The sequence below is a fragment of the Bos grunniens genome, chromosome 22 (genome assembly GCF_055505025.1).
Source record: "Bos grunniens cultivar Pamir isolate PY7600 chromosome 22, Bosgru_T2T1.0, whole genome shotgun sequence".
NCBI classification, from domain to species: Eukaryota; Metazoa; Chordata; class Mammalia; order Artiodactyla; family Bovidae; genus Bos; species Bos grunniens.
In genome coordinates, this window is record NC_141186.1 from 20,929,923 (window position 1) to 20,952,165 (window position 22,243).

A 22,243-nucleotide genomic window follows, 5' to 3' on the forward strand; every position below is an offset into this window, starting at 1 on the left:
AGGCCAGGCTGAAGGATTGAGACACAGGCCAGTGGGAACTGGAAGTGTTGAGGATGCTGGCAGGAGTTTATCAGCTGTGGAGCAGGGAGATTATTCTGAAAACAATACGCAAGGTATGCTTTAAAAAACAGTTAAAAAAAAAAAAAGATTAGAGCAGCTGGGGTTGGAGGGGATGATAAACAACAAAAACTGACTAGGAGCAATTCTTTAAAAATGGAAGGGGGAGATAAATCACTGGAAGGATATTTGGTAGGTCAAAGAATCCAAGAGAAGGTTGAAGGATCGAACTTTGGAAAGTCCATGATCCAGAGCAACTGAGGAAATTCAGGTAAGTGGGAATTCATAGGTATTTTCTTCTAGGACAGGTCAGTGGGAAGAATCAGCATCAGTTATGTTCCTTCTTTAAGTCACTTTTCAGGGATTCAACTCTCATGAAGGCTTGTTGTACCTGTCGACACCCTGGCCAGGAGAGGGAATCCACCCTTATTTGTAGTCCCTTCAAGACTTAAGTGTTTTCCCCTCAACTTTATAAAGAAGACTGGATACTGCCCTTTAAGTTAAAAAGGAGGGCTTCCCTGGTGGTCAGTGGTTAAGAATCTGCCTTGCAATGCAGGGGACACCGGTTCGATCCCTGGTCCAGGAAAATTCCCCATGCTGAGAGGCAGCGAAGCCCATGCACCGCAGCTACTGAGCCAGCCCTCCAGAACCTGTGAGCCTCAACTACCGAAGCCTGAGTGCCCTGGAGCACGGGCTCCGCATGAGAGCCACCACCCTGAGAAGGCCCTAGTCAACTAGAGAGGAGCTCCCATTCCCTGCAACTAGAGAAAGCCCACATAGCAATGAAGACCCAAGGCAACCAAAAATAAAAATAAGTAAATTTTAAAAAGTTTCTTTTAAGTTACAAATGATACTAGGCAGACAAACACAATGGCTGTCCATATGCAGCCCAGCAAGGCAGCTACTGTGCTAATACAGCCCCAAAGGGATGAGAAGTGATAGGGCACAGACCACGCCCCGGGTTACCGGCTAGTCCACTTCCTGTTGTCTAAAGCCAAGAGCAGCTTTGATGCACCTTGGGATGGAAGGGCTGTCCCCAGCACATGGGACAGGCAGGTACTGTATATGCTCCTTAATTCCCACTTCGGATATGTAGATGACACTCACATGAACAGCTGAGTCAAACGAATCCAGCTCCACGTGCCAGGTGCCGACGGGTAGGATGTTGCGTGCCGTCGGCTGCCACGTTGCTTCTCTTCCTTATCTCCCCCAAGTGGTGGGATGTGACACTGTTGTGTGTTCCATCTTGTTAGGAAGGACCGTGCCCAGTAACAAGAAAGCGGACACTGCAGAGTTGACACTCGATCCTGTTTTCTCCAAGAACTTTGTAGTACAGACCTGGGAAAATGCCAAAATTACCCATGGAAATTATCATGGAAGAGTGGTCATCACTGGATGAGAAAAGAGACAAAAGTTCTCAAACACAGGCAACAGCACTTCCATAGTCTTAGAACCACAGATCCCCAAAGACTTCAAACACATCTGCCAACTGCGCCATCACTGTGTCTTTGCAGCCCTTGGGAAAGTGATTTCAAAAGATCAGGAGAGAAAGCTGAAACTTTGCCTCAGACAGACTATTATAAAAGAGAATTTCACAGCAAAGCTTCCTTAGTACCTAAAATGACGTTTATTATAAAAAAGAATAAATAAAAAGTGTTGGTGTGCAAAGAGAATAAAAGGAAAGAACAGGGTTTAGGTAAACCTTTTATTTTTTTTTTCTTCCAGAGGAAGAGAGACACCATGTGGATTTCAGAGTGAGTCAACTTAGCTCTGCTGACTTTAACATGCTATGAAGGAAAAAGGTTTTTGCTTAAGGATTCGGTGGCAAAATAAATTCACAGAGATAGATAGATAACAAGGAAGTTAAAGTGACCAGTTCAGATGAATAAAAGTCTAGAGCTTTGTGCTGTAGAACAAAAGTCCTCAAGGACTCTTCTCTCTTACAATGTGGCAAAATGGGAATCTTGCAGGCCTATGTAATTTGAAAGCAAAAAGATAACAAAGGTCAATGTTCTTGGTTAAGCCCCACGTTCCTGCTCTTACCATGGAGATGTTCCTACCACTCAACCTGTAAACAGAAACAAAGAGGAAACATTCCTCCTCCAGGGACTATCCTGGTGGTTCAGTGGTTAACGATCCACTTTCCTAATCAGGCGACATGGGTTTCAACCCTCACCAGGGAGTTAAGATCCCACAGGCTGCAGGGCAATGAAGCCCTCGTGCTCTACAGCCCACAGGCCACAACTACAGAAAGGTCTGCCATGACTACGACCCAATGCAGCCAAATAAACAAATAAATAAATATTTAAAAATATACACACATTAATACCCAAAGATTCCTCATGGAAAGCAATTCTGATGCATCAGTTCTCCTTGTCTCCCTGCCTCAGGACTGGATGGTAGGATTATCAGGGGACACAGCAAAGTACATCTACTCCCAGTCACCTCCCACAGAATGAGTATTGTGATTTGATTTGAATGGGCTCCGCGAAGAAGAGATTTGAATCTGATTTCACCAGACAGGTACGAAGATGCTCAGGAGAAAGCAGTTTGGCCTGCAGCTTCCTCTACTGTGCCTGGGAAAGAGCTGCAGTGGGGATGGGGGCCGGAGCTCAGAGCCCCAAGGTGGAGCTGGGGTGGGCAGGGAAGGGAGACACTGTATTCCTCATGGAGCACTCCAGAAAATGAGCCACTGTGCTTCCACCGGAACCCATTTTGGAACCTCATCTGCAATGACCAGAAGCCCAGAATGCTTTGTGATTTAAACGCAGCCCCCAAAGACTTGCAAATAAGGAAATGTGCATATTCACTCCGTGCTCCCTACCTCTATTTTCCCAGTGCGTTCACAGCCAGGCTGGTCAGTTTCTCCTTTGCTCCTTGCTTGGGACTTGCTTTCTGGACCTAGACATCAGTTTGTAAATGTAAGCATGATTGTGTGCGCTCAGTTGTGTTCTACTCTCTGCGACCCCATGGACTGTAGCCCTCCAGGCTCCTCTGTGCATGGGATTCTCCAGGCAAGAATACTGGAGTGGGTTGCCATGCCCTTTTCCAGGGGATCTTCATGACCTAGGGGTTGAACCCAGATCTCCCGCATTGCAGGCGGATTTTTTACCTTCTGAGCCACAAGGAAAGCCCTAGAGACAAATGTGGTGTCAGAAATTGGATATCTGATACAGACAGCGCAATGACTCCTAAAACCAATTTAAACAAAGGAAACCGAAGTGGATCAGAGTTGATGTGGCTCTGCTAAAGCCGGACAGCAAGAAATGTAATGCAGGTCTCTTTCCTGAGTCTAATACAGTTTCCATTACAAAGTATGACACGCCATTCCATACTCAGATACAGAAAGGCATTTTCTAAAGCAAATATCAAAACCCCTAGGTGTCTTTAACTGTGCTTGCTGCATGTGAAAAACTGTGCCAATTCCTTTTTTTTTTTTTTAAAAAAAAAAAAAAAAGAAGCTTTCTCAGATGTATAAGAATTTATAGATCTTACATATCTAAAGAGGCTCACTCTTTCAGTGGTCCTTCTAGAAAGTCGGTAGAGTTGCTCTAATTCACCACATTTTGGAAATTTCACTCTAGATAGAGTATGGTCTGGTAAAGAATGCTACCCAGATGGTTCAAGTGAAAAGATGATAGGGATGAGATAACTCAGGTCAGGGAAGGTCTCAGCACGATGAGGTTCCCAGGACTAGTGACATTTCCAGTGCTAATTCGCAGAAGCCACTGGGTAACAGCACAGAGGGGGAAATAGTGTTCCTCAAATCCAGGGAGAAGCCATACCTGAGGCAGACTGCAGCCTTGCAAGGTCTTGTCCCCTGACAGAGATGTCCTGCTAAACCATACACCCCAGCCTCTCTCCTCCTGCCCTCCCTTTATCCAGTCTCTGCCAGCACCTCATACTGGAAGCCAACTGGCAAGGAAGCTCTAAAAATGCATTAAAAAGTGAGTTGATTATCCACTTTTCCTACCATCCAAAATTCCCGCTGCTTCCAACAACTACACCCACCCAAATTTGTAGAGATCAAATGTCCATGAGTTTAGCTGCTCTGGTTTTAATTCTTCATGTACATTAATCTATAAGGTGGATAAACTGAAAATATTCTGTTGACTTGTGGTTGCAGTTCCAAATAAATGATCCATTTCTATATTTCTAAATGCACTCACTGTAAGTACTGTATATAAGGTGCATTATAATAATTCGTAAGTGCTTTTCTACTTGGGTTTTTACCGCAGGTCATTGTTCTTAACATTCAAAGAACTAAGATCATGGCATCTGGTCCCATCACTTCATGGCAAATGGATGAGGAAACAATGGAAACAGTAACAGACTTTATTTTCTTGGGCTCCAAAATCACTGTGAATGATGACTACAGCCATGAAATTAAAAGATGCTTGCTCCTTTGAAGAAAAGCTATGACAAACCTAGACAGCATATTAAAAAGCAGAGGCATTACTTTGCCAACAAAAGTCTGTATGGTCAAAGCTATGGTTTTTCCAGTAGTCATGTATGGATATGAGAGTTGGACCATAAAGAAGGCTGAGCACCAAAGAATTGATGCTTTTGAACTGTGGTGTTGGAGAAGACTCTTGAGAGTCCCTTGGACTGCAAGGAGATCCAACCAGTCCATCCTAAAGGAAATCAGTCCTGAATATTCATTGGAAGGACCGATGGTGAAGCTGAAGCTCCATCACTTTGGCCACCTGATGTGAAGAGCCAGCTCACTTGAAAAGACCCTGATGCTGGGGAAGATAGAAGGCAGGAGGAGAAGTGGACGACAGAGGATGAGCTGGTTGGATGACATTACTGACTCGATGGACATGAGTTTGAACAAGCTGCAGCAGATGGTGAAGGACAGGGAAGCGTGGTGTGCTGCTGTCCATGGGGTTTGAGCGACTGAAGAACAACAACAAATTGCTCTTAAATAAATCATTTCAAGCAAAATGAATTAGCACAGCCTGCTCTGCAGGGCCTTTTCAACCTATCCAGGCATCATCTCTGGCAAGTCATCACTGCTGGTCTGTGTGGTGTCTTGGAATTACACTGCATCACCAGTTTCTGCAGTGCTGAAGAAGTCCACCACGTTGGATAAAGCCCTTCCAGGCGTTCATCATCACAGACAAGGCATGTTCTTGCCACATCCATGTGTGATGGAGCAAGCAGCAATGGCATACCAAGGAGTCAGGGCCTTGGTTCTCATTCTAGCTCAGTTGGATCTTAGTCAAGCCACTTAAATTCTCAAGGCCTCAGACCCCTCATCTCAAAAGCAAGCAAACTGAAAAGACTTGTGAATTTCAAACTTTGTTGTTGCAGTAGAAGCATGTTTTTATATAAAATATTATAGGGACACTTTTGCACTGTTGGTGGGGATATAAACTGATACAGCCACTATGGACAATAGAATAGAGGTTCCTTAAAAAACTAAAAAGAGAGCTACCATATTACCCAGTAATCCCACCACTGGGAAAATACAAATACCCTGAGAAAACCATAATTCAAAACAACCTGTGTACTCCAGTGTCCACTGTAGCAAAGGAAGCAGAACACGGAAGCAGCCTACATGTCTATAGACAGAGGAACGGATAAAGAAGATGTGGTACACATCTACCACAGAGTAATCTCAGACATAAAAGAGAACAAAACTGGGTCATTTGTGGTGATGTTAATGGATCTTCAGTCTGCCATACACAGTAAAGTAAGTCAGAAATAGAAAAATAAATATCATATACTAATGCATATATGTAGAATCTAGACAAATGGTACAGATGAACCTATTTGCAAGGCAGGAATACAGACACAGATGTAGAAAACGGATATGTGGACGGGGGAGGAAGGGGAGAGTGGGGTAAACTGGGAGATTGGGATTAACATATATACACCACCATGTGTCAAGTAGATGGCTAGTGGGACAGTGCTGGATAGCACAGGGAGCTCAGCTCGGTGCTCTGTGACAACCTAGAGGGGTAGGATGGGGGGCAGAGTGAGGCTCAAGAGGGAGGGAATATATGTACCATATAGCTGATTCGTGTTGTTGCACAGCAGAAACCAACACAACATTGTAAAGCAATTATCCTCCAATTAAAAAAAATAACTGAATATTACAGGACAGCCTATTTTCAAAAGAGATAGAGGCAGCATTACTCCGGGTTGAAGAAGGCTGAAGGGGCCTGGAATAGTCCTCACCTCCCCACACACCCCTCACTCAAAATCTCCAAGCAACACAACAGAGAATTCCCAAAAGGGGATGACCACTGAAGGCCCATTTCTAGAACAATTTCTTCAAATACTAGTTTCCCCCAATTTTATGGGATATAAGAGGGGAATGCTTCATTTTGTTCTCATAAATGCATAAAATGCAGCAGCAGACTTTTATAGATTACAGCGCCAATGGTATAGTAAGTTCATTGTCCCGTAGTGGCTGTTACATAATTGTGTTCATTCCCTTTGTGTATTTTAGTAATGAGAGTATAATTGTCAGTGCTTATAATACATATAATCTCATTATTGTCACTCCCATTACTACGCTTTCACCTCAGCCTATCCGTGGTAGGTTCCACTTTCTCGCTCATTGAAAGACATAAAGAAATCTCCTTTCCTGCATCCAGATTTCAGTTTAATTCCTGGCAGTTGCCATGGCTAATCACTGTGACAATGCTGTCTCCTTGTTTTCAATATGTTTCATCTACCATTTTGACACACTGCCAAGAAGTCAGCATTGTACTGGTGTGGAATTTCCATGACCACATCCTTGCCTTCCTGCTAGAATGGTTCAGCCTTGTATTTGGAGTAGAAGCTAATTTAGACATGCAGATGACTGCATTCCTGACAGTGGCTGTGCTTGGAGAACTGCAAGATTAGACGCAATTATGTCATGTCTCCATTTTCTCATCTGTTAGTGGACGGATCTGACCTCTGTTATCCTCCTGCATGCCTTCCTTTTTAAATAGTTCTTATTATCTTTAAAAGATTCACATCAGGAAAACATCATAAACTTCTCTTTAACTTAATTTCTTAATATATGCACAGAATTTTAAAATTAGACAGTGTGTGGTTTAGTCACTCAGTTGTGTTTGACCCTTTTGTGACCCCATGGACTGCAGCCCACCAGGCTCCTCTGTCCTTGGGATTCTCCAGGCAAGAGTCCTGGAGTGGGTTGCCATTTCCTTCTCTAGGGGATCTTCCCAACCCAGGGATTGAACCTGTGTCTCCTGCACTGCAGGCAGATTCTTTACCACTTAAGCATTGGGGAAGCCCCATCAGACAGTATAGACTTATAAGAAATACCCCTCCTCAGATGCAGTAACTTTAGATTTCCTTAGTTCTTCTGAAACTTTTACATCTTATTTCTATTTATCAATAAATGAATACTTCACATTTATGCATTTTAGGCATCATCTCTGGATGTCCTTCCTACTCGGTAGTTGAAACAATAGCTCTCTTCTCTCACCCTTCTGCTTCTCCTTCCCCATATTCCAATTATTATGATATTTCAACTTTCATTGAATCGGGAGGCTGCTACCCATGTAATAGTGTTCTCAGTTTTCCCTTCATGATCTTAGCATCTTACTTTCTCAAGTCCATTTAGTCAATTACTTCTTTCCAGTCAATCTGCCGTCCACTTTCCAAAATATTATGGATTTATAATTTATTTTTTAAATATCTTTATGATAGCTTTTTACTGTACTTTAGGGAGTAAAATTAGATATGTATGTTCAATATGCCATCTTAACATGGAAATTCTCTAAGTTTCCTTGTTTGTTCATACTACCATAGCACACGTCAGTCATTGCATACTGTTGATGCACCTTTTAAATGCCTCTCAAATCCATCCTCTCTTCCCCATACCTCTACTGACTCTATAGTTCAGTTTTTTTCCCCTAGAAAGTTAAAACACTTCAGTGGTATGAGAACATGGGGAGCTTCCCAGATGGCTCCATGGTAAAGAATCTGCCTGCCATTGCAGGAGACCGCGGTTGGATCCCTGCATTCGGATGATCCCCTGGAGGAAGAAATGGCAACCCACTTCAGTATTCTTGCCAAAATTCCCTGGACAGAGGTGCCTGGTGGGTGGGCTATGGCCCATGAGGACACAAAGAGCTGGATATAACTGAGTGACTGAGCACAAAACGTAGAGACCTGGACTTTGTATTAGTTTCACCCAAAAATAAGTGAAATAAGCCACCATCCACTGTCTGGGATAGGTAGGGTGTAAGAGCGCCCTGGGTGTCATTCACAGGGAGTAAATCACATCAAAAGTGAACTAGATGTAGCATTCACTCCCACTAGATAATCAATAAACTGTGTGTGTGTGTGTATATATATATATAGAAATATAAATATATATAAATTTATATATTTATATATAAATAATGGTCTCAAAGACTATTTTTTATTTTTCCTAATTAAATATCTCCAGGAAACTCACTACTTCCTGTGCCATTTGTAAATATATAAATTTATATTTATGAATATACAAATGCATTATATAATTTTAAATATATATATTTGTTAAATACATTAATATATTTATAAATGGCACAGGGAGTAGCAAGTTTCCCATACCTAGAGATATTTAATTGGGAAAGATAAATAATAGTCTTTCACATGGCATCTTTTTATTATATGGAGGGCTGAATTAAAGAGGCTTTAAATACCTATGATTTTTAAGATCTCTTGCGACCCCATGCTTCTACTAGAATAACTATTCAAAGGTTAGGTTCTTCTCATCTTTTGTCATCTTAATTTGATTCTGTTCATTCTGAAAGAAGAAAACCATTTCCAAAGATAGATTTAGACTTTCTAAGAGTCTTTCATTTGCAAGATCAGGAGAGGTAAGGCCGAGTTCCTGATAGAGGTGTTTAAAGACAAGAGAAATGCTTGATGGTAAAGAAAAGAGAAAAGAAGTGATATAAAAGAGGAAACAGCTGGAATAATGATCAAGGGAGTCCAAGAGATTAAAGCAGGTGGATGGGAGGGAACGTTATCGGGAGAATGACATCAGCTTGGAACCTTGGGTAAATTGTTTACTCAGAGACATTACGAAAAAGGGAGAGACAAAATTGAATAACAAATAGGAGAACATCAACATAGACTATTCAATGCAACAGTAACTACGCCAATACTGTGCTTAAGAAATGTCACTCTAAATTACCTGAAGACTGTATGGAACATGTGACAAAAGAAAAAGAGTTCAACCTGAATTCTGTGCACTCATACGTTTGTGTTTTAATGATGGGCTATTTGAGAGGCACTGAGGTGGACATCCAAAATCTTGAGAGGAATTGTAGACACCATTCTCCTATATCAACCTGCAAATTTGTTCTCTTGTTCTTCTCTTTTACTTGCTAAATATCTCTCCTGAATTAATTCCTTACTTTCTAAACCCACCACCAATACTGTGAGCCTTTTGAAACTCATTTCCAGTCTGAATGAGCCAAATAAACTCCTCACAGCTCTTCCTAAACTTATCTTCATAATTTATTTAAGATTGTTTAATGTCCCTCAACCATAAACACTCCTTGAGGACAGAAACTTTCTCTCTCTTCATCACTGTTGTCCTGCCATTATCAAGAGTCAGTCTCTGGGACGTGGCAAGTATTTAATAATTATCTTTTTGATTGAGACTGATTTAAATGTTCTTCCTTCCCCTCTTTCACCTACCTAGTCCTTCTATTTTTCTATCAAAGCATCATGTTCATCTCATTCTCAGAACTTAACTGCATTTGTGATTTTTATTCTTTTGTGTAGACTTTTATTGGAAAGCAATTTCATATGGACATAAAAGCAGCGAAATAACTGAAACATCTCCCATATAACCCTAGCAGACTGTTCACTTGCTAAAGCTCTCCACACCTGCTTATAATTTTCTCTATGCATACATGCATATTATTTTTTCTTGTTATAAGCCATTTAAGTTGCAAACATAATGTCACTTTCCCCCTAAATACTTGTGAGCTTCCTACCAAGACATGTTCTTCTGTAACACAGTTAAATGTTAGTGGTGAAGTTGACATTAACATAATACCATTGTTGTTGTTCAGTCCTGTCTGACTCTCCGTGACCCTATGGACTGTAGCCCACCAGGCTCCCCCCCCTTTTTTTTTTAATTTTATTTTATTTTTAAACTTTACATAATTGTATTAGTTTTGCCAAATATCAAAATGAATCCACCACAGGTATACATGTGTTCCCCATCCTGAACCCTCCTCCCTCCTCCCTCCCCATACCATCTCTCTGGGTCGTCCCAGTGCACTAGCCCCAAGCATCCAGTATTGTGCATCGAACCTGGACTGGCATCTCGTTTCATACATGATATTTTACATGTTTCAATGCCATTCTCCCAAATCTTCCCACCCTCTCCCTCTCCCACAGAGTCCATAAGACTGTTCTATACATCAGTGTCTCTTTTGCTGTCTCGTACACAGGGTTATTGCTACCATCTTTCTAAATTCCATATATATGCGTTAGTATACTGTATTGGTGTTTTTCCTTCTGGCTTACTTCACTCTGTATAATAGGCTCCAGTTTCATCCACCTCATTAGAACTGATTCAAATGTATTCTTTTTAATGGCTGAGTAATACTCCATTGTGTATATGTACCACAGCTTTCTTATCCATTCATCTGCTGATGGACATCTAGGTTGCTTCCATGTCCTGGCTATTATAAACAGTGCTGCGATGAACATTGGGGTACACGTGTCTCTTTCCCTTCTGGTTTCCTCAGTGTGTATGCCCAGCAGTGGGATTGCTGGATATGGAGAACAGTGTGGAGATTCCTTAAAAAACTGGAAATAGAACTGCCTTATGATCCACCAGGCCCCTTTGTCCATGGGATTTCCCAGGCAAGCATACTGGAGTGGGTTGTCATTTCCTTCTCCAATAATATTTTCTATAAACTATTCATACATCACCAATCCAGTTTCCCCAAAATTTCCTCTGCTGAAAAAAAAAAAATCTGCTTCAAGGTCCAACCCAGGAACACACATTGCACTTAGTTGTTACATGTCTTTGTCTCCTTTGATTTGGAATAATCCCTCGATTTGTCTTTGCCTATGGTGACCTTGATTTTTTTTAACCAACAAGGACCTGCTGTACAGCACAGGGAACTCTGCTTAATGTTATGTGGCAGCCTGGGTGAGAGGAGAGTTTGCGGGAGAATGGATACATATATATATATATGGCTGAGTCCCTTTGCTAGTCATCTGAAACTATTACAACACTGTTAATTGGCTACATCCCAATAAAAAATAAAATGTTAAAAAAAAGAAAAAAGAAACAATTATTCTGTAAAATAACCCTCAGTTTGAGTTTGTCTGATGTTCCTTATGGTTACATTTCAGTTACTTAATTTGCTGAAATATCAAAGATCTGATGTTTTTTCATCTCAGTGTACTGTATCAGGAGACATATGATATTGACTTGTTCAGTTATTAGTGACATTAACTTTGATCATTTGGTTAAGATGGTAGAGTTGCAATTGGTAATTTATTTGCATGATTAATCTGCTAATATATGTGTTGCCCACTAGACTGTGCCAAGTGAGTCAGAGACAATAGCTATTTGTGCTTACCACTCTATAGTCAAAGCTATGGCTTTTCCAGTAGTCATGTATGGATGTGAGAGTTGGACCATAAAGAAAGCTGAGCACTGAAGAATTGATGCTTTTGAACCATGGTATTGGAGAAAACTCTTGAGAGAGTTCGTTGGATTACAAGGAAATCAAACCAGTCCATCCTAAAGGAACTCAGTCCTGAATATTCACTGGAAGGACTGATGCTGAAGCTGAAATTCCAATACTTTGGCCACCTGATTTGAACAACTGACTCACTGGAAAAGACCCTGATGCTGGGTAAGATTGAAGGCAGAAGGGGACGACAGAGGATGAGATGGTTGGATGGCATCATGGACTCGATGGACATGATTTTGAGCAAGGTCCAGGAATTGGTGATGGACAGGGAAACCTGGCGTGCTGCAGTCCATGGGGTCACAAAGAGTCAGACACAACTGAGGCACTGAACTGAACCGACTTTATGCCATAACTGAGAACAGTATCCTCCCATATTAACAATTTAACACTCAGACAATAAAAAGGAAAATTAGCAAGTTTGCCCAAAGGTGGATATTGGATATATGAGAGAAAAGCAAGTGCTATTTGCCTAAATGGTGTGAAAACTTAAGTCCACGAAGATCCTGCACACAATTGCTTAGAAAACCTTATTCACAATCACCACAAACTATAAATAAGCAAAAGTACTTAAACAGGTGAATGGATAAACAAACTCAGGTACATTGATACAATGTAATATTACTCAGCAATAAAAAGGAATGAGCTATCATGCCATGAAAAGATCAATCTTAAACGCATAAGTGAAACAAGGAAGTCTATTAAGGCTGTATGATTTCCACACATGACATTCCTGAAAAGGCAAAGCTATAGAGAAAATACACAGATCAATGGTTGCCAAGATGTTGGATGGAGGACAGGAAGGGTTAAATAGGTTAAGCATAGTTGATCTTTTACAGCAATAAAGATTTGATACTCTAATTGCATATACATGACATCTTGCATTTGTCAATACCTATAGAATTTTACAACACAAAGCATGACCTTTAATATCTGCAATTTTTTAAATGTCATTTAGGAGACTGGGGACTCCTAAGGTATGCACTGGAGAAGGAAATGGCAACCCATTACAGCGTTCTTGCCTGGAGAATCCCAGGGACGGTGGAGCCTGGTGGGCTGCTGTCTCTGGGGTCGCACACAGTCGGACAGGACTGAAGCGACTTAGCAGCAGCAGCAGCAGCACCAAGGTGGAATACAAATGTGAAAAGCAAATGAATTGTATTCCAAATCTACGAAACAACTTTGATGAAGGAAGTGGAAGAAAAAGTGATGGCCTAATTAACTTCGGAAATGAGTAAGCTCTGTAAAACTTAATGTACAAGAAACTGTTCAGAAGTGCTGTACTCTAGATATAAATTGATAGCACAAGTGGGTATGAAGTTACAATTCTGAAACTTCTATATATGTAAATTGAAATTAAATATTAAGTAAATGCATGGCAGATGGTGGGAGACAGGTTTATCACTATTGGGGTAGGGATTTAAAGATAAGTAGGGGAAGAGACAAGAATGATTCATGTGGCAATAGATTAGAATTGGAGATATCAGTATGAATTCATATTTAGCTTCATATAGATAGAGATGGTTACAAGAAGATATATATATGTATATATATAGATATAGATATAGAGATAAGCACATGGGGCTTCCTAAGTGGTAAAGAATCCGCCTGCCAAAGCAGGAGATGCAGTACACTCGGGTTCCATCCCTGGGTTGAGAAGATTCCCTGGAGGAAGAAATGGTAACCCACTCTAGTATTCTTGCCTGGAAAATCCCATGGACAGAGGACCCTGGCGGGCTACAGTCCATGGGGTCACAAAAGAGTTGGACAAAATTAAACAACTGAGCAGTCATGCATGTAGATAGATGGATGGCTAGACAGAGATTTATATAATTAGGATATACACATATATTTCCTTGCTTTGTCATCTGTGAGGGTCAAGAGGCACATCGTATTCCCAGGTCTTCATTTCTAATACCATTCTCCAACAAAAAATATGACTGCCACATGGGCTTTAATTCATATGCCAACATTAGCCCACTAATTATAAGAACAACATACCTAACTAAAGTGTTAATAATAGGGGAAGCTGAATATGGGATTTATGGGAACCCTCTGAACTATTTTCACATTTTTCTATAAATCTATAACTGCTCTAAACACTAAAGTTTATTTAAAGAATAAAATAACCAGACCCAAAAAGTGATACTTGTGTAAAATCTCATGTTGAGGAGAAACCCATTATCTTGAATTGAAAACAAAGCACAAATGTGATCAAGTTTCATATATGTATTTGAAGAACCACTGTCTATGCAGATGATCTACCAATGCTACCTGGTTATCTGGCCTAATCCTGAAATGAGCCCATTCTTAAATTACTCAATCTTGGGGACAAAACTGTCTATAATAACACTGTCTCTGGAAGATAGCAGAAGACAAACTATCCCCTCAAGAGAGCCTTCAGAACTTTTTATATTTTAGCCTGGGCCTAAATTAAAATGTATATAGCACATGTCCAGTCATCAAGCTTTTTGCAGCTTGAAAGAGAGCAGATTTAAGGGCACGTTTCAGAATTGACACTACAACAAAAACCCTGTTCCTTTATCCAAGCAATTTAAGCTACCTTCTTACCATGCAAGTTCCTACACAAGGAGATGGTCTCTAAGTTATTCCTCTTTTTGACTAGATCACCATCAATTTTCACAGTAAGAGATACATACCAGCTCACCAAATATGGACACAGGCATGTGCTGGCCCTGTTAACATAGAATAATCCTTGATCTCAACTGGCTAGAATCCCTTCAAGTGATTTCTCTACATGTTCAAGGAGACAAAAGATAAGAACCCAAGGTTTGGGAGTTGAAATGTCTTTGTAAATATCTTGGGAATAGTGTTTCTAGAAGTCTTGAAGCTTCACATAAAATATGGAGAGATGACTACTTCTCAAAAGCTGCAGGTTACAGACAGTGTGAAGACACAGTGGGCATTTCAGTGCCCCCACCTCATGCCCAGGCTCCCTTCTCTGACAGCTTTCTAAAATTATCAGGCCGTGAATGCAAAAGGATTATCCCATAAATTGTAAATTCCATTTTTAAAAATGGAAAAGCTTCTGTAATCTCTCTTTAAATTAGGAGAAACAGCTATTAATGGAAAAAATAAATACTTAGGGTGGACTGCTACAATATCAGTAGTCTAAACCTGCTTCATCAGCAATGTATCTGGATTACCAGAGACTGGGAAAACTTGAGATCTGTCAACTTTAAAGATTTGATGGAAGATCTCTCACCATGTTGATTTCAAATGAAAATTTACGAAGATCCCATTGAATACTGCACAGGAAATGAATTCTGATTACACATTAGGGTTACTTGGGGAATTTTAAAAAATCTTGTTTTTGTCAAAATGTACTGAATTGGATACTAAAGATTTTCAGATTTCATAGTATGCATATTTTATCTAAGGAAAAGAACTACAAACAAATAGTAAACTATACAGTTGGTAAGTTTTCTTTTCATTTTGTTGTTCAGTCACTCAGTCATGCTGTGCACCAGGCTTCCCTGTCTTTCACCATCTTACAGAGTTTGCTCAAACTCATGTCCATTGAATTGGTGATGCCCACCAAACTTTCTCATCCTCTGTCATCCCCTTCTCCTCCTGCCTTCAGTCTTTCCCAGTATCAGGGTCTTTTCCAATGAGTCAGCTCTTCCCATCAGGTGGCCAAAGTGTTGGAGCTTTAGCTTCAGCATCAGTCCTTCCAATGAATATTCAGGATTGATAACCTTTAGGGTTGACTGGTTTGATCTCCTTGCTGTTCAAGGGTCTCCCAAGGGTCTTCTCCAACACCACAGTTCAAAAGCACCAATTCTTCAGCGCTCAGCCTTCTTCACAGTCCAACTCTCACATCCATACATGACCACTGGAAAAACCATAGCCTTAACTAGACGGACCTTTGTTGGCAAAGTAATGTCTCTGCTTTTCAATATGCTATCTAGGTTGGTCATAACTTTCCTTCCAAGGAGTAAGCGTCTTTTAATTTCATGGCTGCAGTCACCATCTGTAGTGATTTTGGAGCCCCCAAAAATAAAGTCTGACACTGTTTCCACTGTTTCCCCATCTATTTCCTATGAAGTGATGGAACTGGATGCCATGATCTTTGTTTTCTGAATGTTGAGCTTTAAGCCAACTTTTTCACTCTCCACTTTCACTTTCATCAAGAGGCTTTTGAGTTCCTCTTCACTTTCTGCCATAAGGGTGGTGTCATCTGCATATCTGAGGTGATTGATATTTCTCCCAGCAATCTTGATTCCAGCTGGTGCTTCTTCCAGTCCAGCATTTCTCATGATGTACTCTGCATATAAGTTAAATAAGCAGGGTGACAATATACAGCCTTGACGTACTCCTTTTCCTATTTGGAACCAGTCTGTTGTTCCATGTCCAGTTAATACAGGGGCTTCCCAGGTGGTGCTAGTGGTAAAGAATCCGCCTGCCAATGTAGGAGATGCAAATTCTATCTTAGGGCCTCAAAGATCCCCTGGAGAAGGAAATGTCACCTCACTCCAATATTCTTGCCTAGAGAATTCCATGGACAGAGGAGCCTGACAGGCTACAGTCCATGAGGCTGGAAAAAGTTGGACATGACTGAGAGACTGATCAAGTAAATATAAATAAATATGTGTGTGTGTGTGTGTAGATGGATACACACACATATATATTTCCTAGAGCCTAGAAGCAATGTCAGACCAGTAGCAATAATATATAAAACTGAGATGTCTACTTCAAAGTGTTCTCCACTTGATACAACCACAGATTCATGAAGAAACATTTGATGCCTGGGCCATCACCACAAAGGTAAAAACATGGATACATGTTAAAAGGATAGAGAAGCCAGCCTGAATAAACTCAGGCTGCCTAATCAGGGAAAATTCGATACTAAAAAAAAAAGTAACAAAACAAAAAATTTCATTACAGAATAATGCCAGTTTAGAAATAAATAAAGGAAGAAAGGGGAAAGTCATCATTTTACAACCACCAGTGGCATTGGCACCCCACTCCAGTCCTCCTGCCTGGAAAATCCCATGGACAGAGGAGCCTGGGAGGCTGCAGTCCATGGGGCTGCAAAGAGTTGGACACGACTGAGCGACTTCACTTTCACGCACTGGAGAAGGAAATGGCAGCCCACTCCAGTGTTCTTGCCTGGAGAATCGCAGGGACGGCGGAGCCTGGTGGGCTGCGGTCCAAGGGATTGCACAGGGTTGGACACGACTGAAGCGACTTAACAGTGTTATAAAAACATTGAAGTAGAAACTATCAGTGGATAAGCATCCATGGGGTGAAAGATGGAGTGGAGGAAGTTTCTGTACATTATCACCTATACGGACCAACTATCACCTCACACCAATTTACAAAAATGACTATCAAGTCTCAACTCATCTCAGGTGCTGAGAAAATGAAAGTGTCATCTACTCTATCTGATCAGTACAGACAAGACAAATCTTTTCTGTAACAATTTTTCATATGGAGTCTTCAAAACTGCTTTTGATAAAATGAAAAGCATTTAATCAAAAGTTACTATGAACGTCAAAATATTAAAAAAAAATTAAATTGTGGGAAGTTACATAATGACATAGAAAACTAAACCAAGGGAATGGAGTTTTAAAAATAAAATTCTAGACTTAAAAAAAAATATGGAAAATTATTATTTCGACAGACCTAGTGGCAGATTTAGATGTTGAAGAGGAAATGATCTACAGAATGTAGAAATGTCAGTAGAATGTAAGTGGAAGAAAGAGAAACACGATATGGAAAACACAGATAATACAAGAGAAATCAGTGATAGGAAGAAAATGACAAACATGTTTAAGTGGAGAGGAGACAGAGAAGAGCACAGAGTAAAATCTGAAGATATAACTGGCTGGCTATGAATTTTCCAAAACCTATAAAAGATAGAAAGCCCACAAACTCAAGATATTCTAGAAAACCCAAGCAAATAAAATACAAATAAAAACAAATATAACCACATCACAGCTAAACTACTGAAAATCTGTAACAAGGAGAAAATCTTAAAAACAGAGGAAACAGAACACACTACCTTCAAAGGATGAACTAGAGTATCTGAGAGCTTACTTCTCAAAAGAAACAGAAGAGTCGAGGAGATTACTCATGGAATATTTAATGTGCTAAAATATCATAAATTCCAACCTAAAGTTCTAGACCTGAGTAAATATACCTCAAAATTTTTAAAAATATATTTTCAGAAAATAAGAATAAAGAATTCACTATCACACCTTCATTAAAATTAATACCACAATTAGTTCCTTAGATTACATGAGTCCAGATAAAAACACATAGTTCCAGGAAATACTAAATAGCAGGGGGAAAAAAAATAAATAAATAAATGGGTGAACATTCTCGAAAATTGATTATACAGACAATAATGGTAATGTTTTGTGGAATATATATGTGTATGTATATATGTATATACATACACATACATATATATATATACATACATACATAAATAATTTAATTGCATGTCCTCAATAATCCAAAAGTTTAGAGTAGGCAAGCCTCAGAAAATAAAGAATTGAGATTTGTCAGAATCTTTCCTCTAAGTGCAGTGAAATTAAGCTAGAAATCAATAAGAAAAATATAACTAGAAAATCTCCAACTGCTTGCCAATTAAGCAATATGCTTCTAAATTAGCCCATGGATTAAAGAAATCAAAATGAAAATTGGAAAATGCTTTTTGCTGAATGATAATGAAATACAAAAACATCAATAATACATCTAAATTAACAGCTTTAAATGCATATATTAGAATAGAAAAATCCACCACCCCACACCCAAAGAACAAGTCAAGAAGCCAGAGGAATAAAGTAAATGAAAAATATCCCACTGATTGTCTTAGTCCATTTCTGCTGCTACAACAAAATACCAAGACTGTTTAGCTGATAAACAACATAAATTTCTTCGTCACAGTTCTGGGGGCCGGCAAGTCCAAGATCATGGTGCCCTGAGGTTTGGTGTCTGGTGAGAGGTTCTCAGTTCATAGACAGCGGTCTTTTCATTGTGTTTTCACCTGGTGAAGAGACAAGGGAGCTCTGCCTTCTTTTATGGGGGCACCTAATCACCTTGCAAAGGCTCCTAATTTCTAATACTATCACCTTAGGGATTAGGATCTCAACATATAAATGTGAGAGTACACCAACATTCCGATGACAGTAACTGTTATTTACAAAGATAAAAGTTTCCTTCACAATGGAAACGCTTGGCAGATAACAGCTGAAGCAAACAAAACTAGCATCACTATCAATAGAAAAAGCCGATACTGTATGACCCTAATGTGATCAGAGAAGAATGCACAACATCACCCATTGCAACTCTTGCCAAAATGTGTGATTGGAATCTCTAAATGAGAAAACAGTTCCAGACTGCAGGGGATTCAGCTACAAAGCTAGATTGAATTCTTTAAAATATCTAAGGCATGAAAAGATTTCTTTCAAGTGAGTGGAATGCTCTACGTCAGGGTCAAAAACTTCTGTAGAAGTCTAAGTAGTAGTAAATATTTCAGGCTTTGCCACATGATCTCTGTTATGGCTACTCAGTCTTGCTCTTGTAGCCCTAGAAGTATTTATGGACAATATATAAACGTATGAATGTAGCCAAATCATTACCACTTTATGGACAGACACTGAAATGTGATTTTCAATAATTCACAATGTATTATTTCCACTTTTTTTCCGTGCCATGTAAAATTGTAAATTCCATTCTTACCTTGCACGTCACAGACAACCAATAATAAAACAGATTAAGACTATGGGCTGTAGTTTGCTAACCTGTATTCTTGAGTAATGGAGACTGAAGAATCATGAAAATAAAATGGAATGTATAATTTTCAACTGAATCTTGATTTTTTTTTAAAAAAAGCAATAAGGTATATTTTTGAAACAGTTGGAGAAATTTATAAATGGACAATATGTAATACACAAAATAAGTATATTATTTATCAGTATATGTTGGGTATAAAAATGATATTGTGGTTATGGAGGAGAATATCCTTTTTTTTAGTTAAGAGCGTGTTGCAGATTCAAGAGTAAAGTAATTTGGGGGACTTGCCTGGTGGCCCAGTAGCTAAGACTCTATGCTCCCAATGCAGGAGGCCCAGGTTTAATCCTTTGTCAGGGAACTAGATCCCACACACTGCAATTAAGAGTTAGCAAGCCACAGCTAAAGATGCCATAACTAAGACCTGGTGCAGCTGAATAAATAAATTTAAAAAAAAATAGTAAAGTTACATGATGTTTATCACTTACTTTCAAAGCAACTAGGGAAATAAAATAGATAAATAAGTGTATGTTTATGTGTGTGTGTGTATGTATATATATATATACATACATGCTTCCGTCATCTCTCTTGCATATATATACACACACACACATATATATATGCAAGAGAGATGACGGAAGGCAGTTAGGAATGGAGATTAAGTAAATAAGGCAAAATATTAATAATTGATACTTTAGGTGAAGGGAAGGGTGTTTGTTGTGCTATGGTTTCACAATGACTGTGGGTTTGAGATTTTCAAAATAAAAAATTAGGGAAAAATAAAATAAAGATATCATATCCAGACCCCACCCCAGAATTTGAGATCAACTGGTCTATTTTGAGACTGCAGGCCACGGTGTTCTCAACAGTTTCTAGCACACAGCATGGGCTGAGAACCACTAAAACAGGAGAAAGAGAAGGTCTATTAAGGTCAGAGACATTCAAGTTTTGTCTGTCATCTACCTTCTGCAACTTCTTTCAAGTTATTTATTTCAGTAAGCCTTAGTTTCCACGTCTATAAAATATGAACAATATTACCAGTAGCACAGAGTTGTTACTATTATTGTGAAGCTAGATAGTTACCGTAGAGCGCAAGACATTGCTTCATTCTTTTGGCCACGCCTGACCGCCCCTCCCAATGCCAGTGTGGAGGCCTAACCACTGGACTGCCAGGGAAATCCCAAAATACTGCTATTTCTAACACTGCCCCCTACTTAACTGAGTAGGCTGCTGAGAAAATAGGATATCAAATAGGAGTGAGCAATGGACCGAGAGCAACGCAATGACCAAGGATGAACCACAACTTGTGTTGCAACAAGAAGGAAAGACCTGGAGACTCAGGATAGCAACAACTTCTGTTGGAAGCACATTGCAGCAGCAGTTAGAACTGTGGGTAACAAAAGTGTAGGACGCTGCATTTTTTTTTTTTTTTTGCCTTATCCACGTAGCCTATGTACTATTAATTTCCAATTTCTTTTCTTTAATTTGTATTTTCAAACTTTACTCACTCTGATATATGCTCTAGTTTAATCCTGATAAAATTAAAATGTATAACACTTAAAACTAAAAACATTCCATGTATCTAAACACATCTCACAAACTCTAGCAAAGAATGTGTAATACCTTGGAAAACATGATTATTCGTATCCTGTTAAGAAACTTAAAGGGCTTCCCTGGTAGCTCAGATGGTAAATAATCCACTTGCAATGAAGAAGACCCCAGTTCGATTCCTGGGTTGGGGAGATCCTCTAGAGAAGGGAGAGGCTGCCCACTCCAGTGTTCTTAGGCTTAGATGGTAAAGAATCCTCCTGTAATGTGGGAGACCTGGGTTCTATCCCTGGGTTGGGAAGATCCCCTGGAGGAGGGCATGGCAACCCACTCTAGTATTTTGGCCTGGCGAATCCTCATGGACAGAGGAGCCTAGCAGGTGATTTCTAAGGTGACTTTTAAAATCAACGACTTAACAGGAACAAAGAAAGCAAGTGAAAAATACTCAGACACGTGTGTGTGTATATATATATATGCCTATGAACTTACACGCATACACACACATATATATGTATGAATATATATATGCAAGTAAGTATATATGTACTGTGTGTATACATATATATGTCACTGCATTCCCGCCTTCACTGAGAAGGTTGGGGATACACATATACACTAAATATACGTATATGCATAAATATATGCACATATATATCTATTTCAGCTGAATTAAATAGTGCTTAGTGACACTGTTGATTTTATTCTGGGATAGGCACAGGATCAGCAAGAGCTTATGAAGTCATAATGACCACCCTTAAAGTAGCACTGACTTCTGGCAGTGGAGGTCCAAGTAAAGTTTTTGAGTACCAGATTTGGGTCAGAGAGTGACACGATCTAACTCATCTTTTAAAAATTTTACTTTTACTTCAAGGATGCAGATACCCTCAGATGCAAAGAATAAGGGTCTTCCACGCCATCCCCATCTCTTCCTGGAATCTCGTATTAGCTGGAGACACTGATCTCTATACTTATGAGATACACAACCCTGAGCAAGATGTGGTATTTCAAAGCCTTGTGTGCTGCTGCATAGACATGTCTGGTTAAGAAACTGAAAAATAATTGAACCAGCTCAAATCCCTAGCACCCAATTGTCACCTGGATTAAATTCTCTGCCATTCCCAATGACACTATTCCTGCACCTAATTTCCATTTGCTCTGTTCTGTTAGCGAGGAACTACACTTGAAAC

General features: G+C 39.7%; 1 protein-coding gene across 11 annotated transcripts in view; it reads right to left on the reverse strand.

Annotated features, from left to right (window-relative positions):
* LOC147348197 (uncharacterized) overlaps positions 1-22,243 on the reverse strand; it is a 544,560-nt gene that overhangs the window by 11,153 nt on the left and 511,164 nt on the right. For 9 of the 11 annotated variants that reach the window (XR_015151212.1, XR_015151211.1, XR_015151168.1 and 6 more), the window contains one exon: positions 1,165-1,395. The gene's annotated coding sequence lies outside the window, so the exon portion shown is untranslated. Of the gene's footprint in view, positions 1-1,164; positions 1,396-2,881; positions 2,959-17,866; positions 18,763-22,243 lie in introns of those variants that run through there. The other 2 variants (XR_015151169.1, XR_015151170.1) reach the window with 2 other exon arrangements.